This window comes from Anarhichas minor, unplaced genomic scaffold (genome assembly GCF_050575085.1).
Source record: "Anarhichas minor isolate MPS153535 unplaced genomic scaffold, ASM5057508v1 ptg000003l, whole genome shotgun sequence".
Lineage (NCBI taxonomy): Eukaryota > Metazoa > Chordata > Actinopteri > Perciformes > Anarhichadidae > Anarhichas > Anarhichas minor.
The window spans coordinates 16650045-16659039 of record NW_027466449.1 but is presented as its reverse complement, the minus strand read 5'-3'; the positions used below and the strand labels follow the sequence as shown (position 1 = coordinate 16659039).

Here is an 8995-nt window from a genome sequence, read left to right as displayed (position 1 = left end):
TTAAGGGATACGGCTGGTGGTATTTCAGCTTTTTGTTTCAAACAAATGCCTTAAACAAACATAAAAAGACATAGTGTACCATTTCCATGCTCAGGTATTACTCCAATATATCTTCACATAGCAAATAGTTGTTTGCAGCTATTTTCATGTTCTTAATCCTGTATATTCCACAAAATGTATGAGAGTGAATCGCAGATTTTTATTATTGCTTTAAATTGCACTTGCCATGTTTGTTATGAAACCCATAGAATGATGACACCTAAAGCAAATGTATAGCTTTTTAAATGTGTTTGTGGATGACACTGGGGTGGCATGGGGCTGTATGTCTTATGGCCCCATGGCAGCAATGTGGCAACACAGACAAAATATTGTTATATAAGTTAGAATAAGTTATAGCTGGTTTATTCAGGGTAATAGTTGTTAAAAAGAAGAGTATGCCAATGCTGAATTGCCTTAAACTTGCATTCTCTCTAATGTCCATCAGGGGGCGACTCCTCTGGTTGTATAGAAGTCTATGAGAAAATGACTCTACTTCTCTCTTGATTTATTACCTCAGTAAACATTGTAAACATGAGTTTATGGTCTCAATCATAAACTCATGATTGAGTTTATGATTGTATTCATGCTGTATTGTCTTCTACAATACAGCATGATGTTCATGTAGTAAATTATGGTCCATTTAGAGTCCAATAGACCATAAAGCAGGGGATTCTTTAGAGCGGGGCTACCTTGTGGTTTACTGGTCGCTACCAGAGCCGGAGACGGTGTCTCTACTACGGCTTCACACCTCTGCTGTCCAAATATGGTCACTTCTGGTCACTGGTTGCAAAAAAACAAGATGGCGATGGCCAAAATGCTGAACTCAAGGCTTCAAACCCGTTGTCCACAAACCAATGGATGCCGTCACAATGATCGTCAACTTCTTATATACAGTCTATGTTTCAGGATCGTGACTGACTTTACCACATTTCATGGCAATCAATTCAGTCTGGACAGACAGGCTTTGCCATAGCACTGTACTGCTAGTATGGCTATTAAAAATACAAAATAACTCGAGCTTCATCCTTTAAGTTGCCCCACATATACTACAGTCTCTGATGTACCAACAGTATATGCTTAAAACTAAAATTACAGGTTATTGACAACCTGACATTCATAGAATAGAGCTCGTTAAATCTCACTGTGAAAAGGAGAAGCTGAAATATCGCCCACTCCGGACGAACAATTACCGCTCTGGGAGGATTATTCTAAAGAAACGTAGGCTTGAAAAACTCAATTTCAGTTTGATACAACGAAGCTGGAGGCATGAGAGACTAACAGCGAGACGCACCAGCATCCACCTCAGACTTTTGCATTAATGCACAGCAGCACAAGACGCTTGGAGATCAAGAGGGGGAACAATGTAAAACATGTGAAAAGGAGTGAGTGTAATGAAGTTGAGAGGTCAAACGGGGGAACATAGACAAAGATGTAGCCACATCTCCCCCAGGGCGACCTATGTATGATAGAGGGAAGAGATGCGGTCCTTCAGTCCCCAGGCTTTCCCATGTCGGCGCCCCACCTGCGCCCTCACCAGGCTGGGGATCGATCCCAGGCCGCCCGCCTCCACTCCCGTGCTCCGGCCTCTTCATTAGTCCCGGCCCCGCTAGAATGGATGCTCTAATTGGCGAGGGCCACTGAGAGCCAGCATCCTCGTCTTTCTCTCTCAGAGAAAGGGCCGCCTGGCATCAGCCGCTCACACTAATCTTTCCCATTATCCTCTGCTCTACTCTGGGAGCAGGAAAAAAACAGCCTGCCATGTGGTCGGGTGTGTTTTTTGTGAGCCTGTATAGTGTACGTTTCTGCGTGTTTCTGTTTTGGCTAATGGGAGCAAAGGTCTGTACAGATCATGTGAAAAACAGAGAATCCTCACATCCCATCTACGACACTTGCTGACAGCTTACTCTTCGAGGACATTGCTGTGAGAAAATACTCAAGCTATTTTTTCTTGTTCTCCAGGATGCTTTTTACTGCTCTTCCTGTTTTCTGAACAACAACTCTGACACAACCATTAAGAGCTCTTACAGCCGAGTGTCATAGATACTGAAAACTTCACCTGTCTGCTATATGTGTCTCTCCATTGAACTGTCACTAGTTCTCAGTTCCTCTGATGATTCATACCTCTCATAGGGCTAATTTCAGTCCTTAATTGTTATGATTAAACATTTTAATTTAGAAATTAAAGCCATTTAAAGCATGGCAATAATCATTTGCAGGTCAGTTACGATATTTGACGGCCTAATGAGAAATTAAACTATTTTTACTTCCTCCATCCAACGGCGGTGTGATGACTCGTTTTGGGTGGAGGGTCAGGGCAAGACTCAAAGGTACTAGGAGGGACGGAGGGGGTATAAACAATGTAAAAATGTTTTGCAGATTTTGTTTCTCCACGTTTATTTGTCTTCCACTTTAAGCAGTTACTAAAATTGCATAATTTATCATAATATTTGTTTTTCTGACTGAATTCCAAGTCTCTCAAGTCAAAGACACACTTAGGATTAGGTGTTTGCATGCAGCAGTTTGCTAGTTGTTTTCACAATAATACGGTTTGCATGTCCAAATTATTATTATTTGCATGTTTCTGTAACTAGATTATAATGTTGACATTATAGCGAATCTGTGATGTCGTAACATTTGTTAATTAACAAAGTGCAGGGGACACTGGGTGTGTTTTGCAGGAATTTGGTCCTAAATCAATTTTTTTTACAGGACAAAATGATCATTTAACCTGATGACGGCACTCGCTGATGAATCAAAGTTAGTCCATCCTATGGTGACCATGATTTCTTTTGTTTTTACTAAATTTCACAGCAATCCATCCAACTAAAAAAGGATAAATCCAGTGTTTGTTGAAATGTGTCAATAAAAAATGTAACTTTCAACCTTGTGGCGGCTCTAGAGTCGAAGTCTTCAGGAGTTATCCTTTGGGGACTATGAATGTTTGCACAAACTTTCAGTTCGATCCATCCATTAGTTGTTGAGATATTTCTGGATCAAAGGGTTCTTATATGAGAACCTTATGGGATGGTAATGACTGTTCCAGGTATTATTAAGCCATGAGGGTTACCAGAGAACAGAGTGAATGGCTTGTGGAAAACTTGTTTTTAGTTGCAAAACTCCTGAAAATATGAGTTAATGGTCTTCATTTGTTTTCTTAGACAGGTGACCATGGTATAAGCGGGTTAATGCCCTTTAAGGTGTCTATGATCAGGAATTAATAGCTCTACAACCGCGTGGTCCATTGATTCCTGATTATGGACACCTCGTTGGGTATTATCCCACGCTTACACCTTGTATGGATGTCACAACTAGAGTTGCACTGTATGTACACAATAACCTCACACATCCTAATAAAAGAAGTGAAGCAGGAGTCTGTGATTTATTTTTTAGATGAGTGAATTATGGCGTCCGGCACAGTCTCATTCGAAGCAGAGGCACAGCTCACTGGTACTGAAACAGGATAGTGCAATATGTCTCCTACAATATTAAGACTGGAGTACAACTACATTCGGTATTTACTGCTATACAAAGAGGCGTTTGTTAATTTTATCCTTTGCTTTTTAAATAAGTGCTTGAAGGTTTTTTTAAGCCATGGTTGTTATTACTTACATACAATAATATGGGATTGCATAGCTTCAATCTTTTTTTTCTCTAGCTCTTTTCTCTTTCATCTGTCTCACTTTTTGTTACAGTTCTTGTCAAATTGATTTCAGCTTGTTGAATTCTCCTTGTTTACTTGAATGACAGAACATTCAGTGGCTCACACTCTCACCTTTCCTAAACTTATAAAGCCTTTTTATCATATTTTAAAATCCAAGTGATTGCAGTTAAGTTGTATCGTTTTTCTACAAAATAAATAAAGAATGTGAGAAAAATCTAAACTCTACTACTTTTTTTTCCGCCACTAATGAGCAATGAGGTTAAAGCCAACCCAATAACACTGCCTGGTCCAGCTGTTTAGGTTAAAATGGCATATACGTGTGCAGAACAATTCGTGGGATTTTGGATTATTAGCAACATAACAACAAAAAAATGAAAAGGAAAATAGTTCAAAATGATATGACAATTCAACCAAAATGTATTTTTGATGAAGGAACAGGCAAAAATCATTATAAGTCAAAAATGAAGTGCACACAGAGACGACTTGTCCAAAGAGAAAAGACACAAACACCCATCCTCACACACTCTCCCTTCTCAGACCCTCACGTATCCCTTTATTCACTTCCCTCCACTTTCCCCATCAGACTCTCCGGTTCAGGTTGTATCATCACCTGCAGCCATTCACAGGTACACGGTTCAAGTGCAGAGCAGTCAGTGTGGTTTTCATATCAGACAAAATCACAGTGAAGTTTGAATTTTGTCTAAAAGAGCTGAACAACATGAGAACAGACAAATATTTTGAGTCAGACCACTTTTAAAACCTACAGCTGCTCTGACTTCCATGTCTGTGGCAATGTTGCCATCTGGTGGAGAGAAGTTAGAGCAACACATGCCATCTCAGCTAATTTTAATTTTCAGATGAATGAAACATGCAGATACATATGGAAGCCCATTTCCGGGAAAAAAAAAAAAAAGTTAACTAAAAAAAAGAAATCCACCCCCCGAAAAAAAGAAAAAGATTAAAATGTGTTTTTTTGCTGGCGGAAAAAAGGGAAAAAATGATTATTTAAATTTATTTTACTTTTTTTCTGCCAAAAAAAAAAAAGTTACAGTTGCTGTTTATTGAAGGTCGCCACCTCAGCCACATTGGTTTTATTCTTTATACTCCAGAGCTGCTTCTTGCTTAAAATTCTATTCAAGGGTGTTTGCTCAGTGCAATCCATGTGAAACAGCAAGCAATTTAAGTATTTCATCTGTTGTAAAGCCACGTTTAAAGAAGTCTTCAATGTAGTCACAATCCATTTATATGTCAAATGTAGGGTAACCTATGAAGAGCTGCTTCTATGACTCATAATTTCGACTTTCTATCTCATAATTTCGACTTTCTATAGCAACTGGAAACATCTGGTCAGTGTTATGGTTACAGATGGATGCACCAAAAATCCTGTTTTTTTATGCTGGTGAAAAAATAAAAAATAAAAAATTTAAATCCACCCCAAAAAAAAAAAAGAATTCGAATTATTAGATTTTTTTTATGCTGGTGGAAAAAATGTAAAAAAAAAATTTAAATCCACCCAAAAAAAAAAAGAATTATAATTATTATTATTATTTTTATATATATATATTTTTTTAAATCTAAAAAAAAAGTTTTTTTTTACATTTTTTCCGCCAGCAAAAAAAATAAATAATTAGAATTTTTTTTTTTTTTTGGTGACTTTCTTTTTTTATGCTGGTGGAAATGGGCTTCCATAGCTTTACTACACTGCAGGTTTAGGTCTATATGTTTTGAGGAGTAGCAATCTATGACACGGATTGTGGAGGAATTGTGTCAAACTGGTATTTACATAATTTATTTGTGGGGATAAACAATGAATATGTGACAAACATTTTATGTTTCCTTAGCTACCGAGGCTACGAGAGGGAGACCTTGCACTTATTATCCAGAAATGAAACGCTCCTCCGAGCAGGCGAGAGAACAGGGAGACTGACGTATTGAATTAGGTTTGATGTGGAACTGGAGAGAGATTAACTAAAATGTCAAGCTGGAGAGAGTGATCTTGTTTTCAGGACTCAATGAAGCTTATTGAATTTAGCCAAACAGTACAATGTGTAAACATTTGATTATTTCAGCTAAGAAAGTAGTTTTTCATCATTTAGGTCCATCTCTTGGGTAGCTTTAGGATTAGGTTTTGACAACTACTGTGCTGTAAATCACTGGCTCACTGTCCAAACGGTATGAACTAGGTCAGCCATGTCAGTATGTTCGACCAGAAAATAGAACACACATTTTGCTCACTGTCTCTCGGTTTTATTCATTGTATTCTTTTACATTGTCTGCATATTTAGTTAAGATAAATAAAATCATTAAAATGAGTTCCTCACTGCAACTGTTCCATAAATGAACTCCCTTCACTGTTCTTTTTACACATTTGGTCTTACCCTTTTCATTTCACACATTTGTTTTCAAGAAATAATGTCTGTCTCTTACAGTAGGTGCTCTACTTCTCACTTTAGACTTTAGTTGTTAGTTGACTGACTTATGATGTGTCGTAATCTACTGTAAGCTTTAAAAGGCACATTTACCCACTATTATTGTCTGTTCTACATGTCTTTAATTGGAAACATTAATTAAAGGTCTGGATTACTTTAACAGCTGACTTCCTGATTTCATTTTAATTTCCCAGTTATCTTGCCCTCAAAACATTTTGTAATAATGTGCATACTTTAATTTAGCTTCCTAGATAGACTAAACACACATGTATGTGGTAATTACTGACTGAAAGTGTTTTTATTTTTATTTTTCATGTCTGTACCAGAGGTGTTGGTATCTGTTTTTATACACGAGTGATGCCTCTTTATCACGACACAATCTTCGGCCTCTTCCGGTTTAGCTTTTACGTCCTACGTCATGACGTCATAAACTGGGCGTTGGGCGGACCGTTTGCTTCGGAGGAGGGAGGGCACCGCTCGTTAAACGTCTGTCAAGCTCCAACAGTTTGCTATCACCCACTCAGTGTAAGTGTGAAATGTACATTTCTTCTTAGTTTGCTTTTTTTTTTCCTTTCCGTTCCGGTAGTTTAACCGTCAGTTTGCGCCTCTGTGCCGCGAGGAAGAGCTGTTAAAGAGTGTCGATGTAGACATCTCACCGACACTCTTTAACAGCTCTGTGTGCAATGACACACACGGACGGGACTGTCAACCTGAGTCCGTTATCGGACAACACTGACCGGCACTCAACGAACATTTCAACGGTTGGTTTTTTGGGGTTTCTTTGTTTTTTTTATCCCTTTAGACACATCGCTTCACGCAATTTCACAACGTGCAGGACGACTCGTCTGTTTGTTATTTAACGCTTTATAGCGCTTAAAAGTACGCTTGTTGCTCAACTTATCTTTCGTAACGGTCGCTATATTTCATCTCCCGTGACGTCATCGTAGCGCGTTAACATGCGGGTGTTTTGCTGCAGTAGCTATTTAAATCTTAAATCTTTTTTTTTTTTTTTTTTTTACAATTTTGTAGAATTTTGTATTGATCTACAACAGGTTTGTATCGTTGCTGTGTATAGTAGGAAATACATAGTAAAAACATGTATTTATTTATATCTGGAAATGTATTTATTAACTTTGCTATAGCTAGTGATGGACTCTGGTGAATTAAAGTTGTGTGTAGCTTGTTTTTTCTCCAGTTAATTCTTCAAACTTTGCTTTACTTTACTAAGATGCTTCCATAGTAATCTTGTCTCTTATGATATTAACCAGGGCCCTGCCAGTTTCAACCTACTACAAGTTTTAATAAACCTTCAGCAGCGTTTATTTCAGTCTCCACTGGCTAATGCAATCTGATGGGCTAAATACATTTGACATCTGCAGCCTCATTACATCTGATGCCTGTTATGCTTCACAGAGGAGCAATTTCTTTTCTTTTTTCCCGCAACCTATTATCAGTGTCCTGGACACAGACAGACTCCCACACACCGGCAGGAGAAACAGAGTACAATGTGCCAAGAGAAGCATGTAGAGGCTCACGGTTTCCATCTCACTCTTTCTTCTTCTTTCCTTGTAGACCTGTGGGCCTGATGGAGCAGGTTGTCGTCTCCTCTGCAATGAAGGAAATCCACTCCAGCGTCGTGACTATGGACTGAAGGTTTGCTTTTCACCCACTTGCTCATCTATTCTGAGTGTTTCCATCTCCGGTTAGACCATAATTCAATACGATAATGTACCGTCTTTCAGTGGAATCGTATCGTGATACACAATTACGTCGTCTAAATTGATAATAACAAGCACATACTAACTTGAATATCTCATAAAAGTCTCATCAATCTTTTAAACGGATTACTCCGTATTTGTGTGCATGCGTGTAGACATAGTCAGAGTATAGCTTGAAATATTTCTTTATTTTGTCTTTTAAAATTCCACTTTAAACTGTAGTGTTCATTTTGCACTATAATAATACGTATTTTTTATTTGTCATCTATTGAATTCACACAGAAGTATACAAAAATAGGCTTTATTTATTCATTGAACTACCAGAAAACGAGAGTCATCGAGATATGACATGAATTATATCGGGATGGAGGATTCTGGCCGTATCATACCAGCACTAACTGGCCATTTTTGGTAACCTGGTGGTTTTGACACTGCACTGCACGTACAGTGTATATATATATAGATAGATAGATAGAGGGTTAATTGTCCGGTATGACATGATGTATCCCACTATCTTCAGCATACTCTGCTAAGTGGCTGAGAGCTTGGCTGCCCCTTCAGGGCTCTGCTAACGCAGCCATTCATGTCTCACTCCGACAGTCAGACCACCAAGATGACGCTTCCCTCCTCCTCCTCCTCCCGCTGCACTCACGTTATGCCTTCCCGGTTGTGAGCCGAGCTGAGAATTGAGAATCTTTGTATGGGTGCAATGTGTTTATGTGTGTGTGTGTGTGTGTGTGTGTTTGCGTGCGCGGTGCTTACAAAACAGAACTCAGTGGTCCCTAAAGATGGAGTTCCCTCTTCCTCTGACTTGTGATCAGCTTCATGTAACACTTCGGCATCGGACGTGGTGAAGATGTGCTTATCCTAGATCAGATCACAAGATTAACGCAGCTCTCTCTCTCTGTGTGTGTGTGTGCCTGACTGTCACAGGGGCTGATTAATTGGCTGTAGAGGGGAGCTGGAATTTCTCTCAACAGAGCTGCACACTGACACTGGATTAGAAAGATGACCTGAAGTAGATTATAGTTAAAGGTATACATGTGATGCTTTCATGTGTTAACCAAATTGGTAGAGACTTCTATTGTATAGAGACATAAGATGTTTTGATGGGTAAAGAAGACAAAAAGTAAAGAAAGTAAGACATG

At 38.7% G+C, this 8995-nt stretch overlaps 1 protein-coding gene across 6 annotated transcripts in view; it reads left to right on the top strand.

Moving 5' to 3' along the window:
* The first annotated feature begins 6450 nt into the window (after positions 1–6450).
* tmcc1a (transmembrane and coiled-coil domain family 1a) overlaps positions 6451–8995 on the top strand; it is a 40500-nt gene continuing 37955 nt past the window's right edge. For 2 of the 6 annotated variants that reach the window (XM_076100118.1, XM_076100128.1), the window contains exons 1-2: positions 6460–6654; positions 7702–7782. The gene's annotated coding sequence lies outside the window, so the exon portion shown is untranslated. Of the gene's footprint in view, positions 6655–6697; positions 6891–7701; positions 7783–8995 lie in introns of those variants that run through there. The other 4 variants (XM_076100137.1, XM_076100145.1, XM_076100100.1 and 1 more) reach the window with 3 other exon arrangements.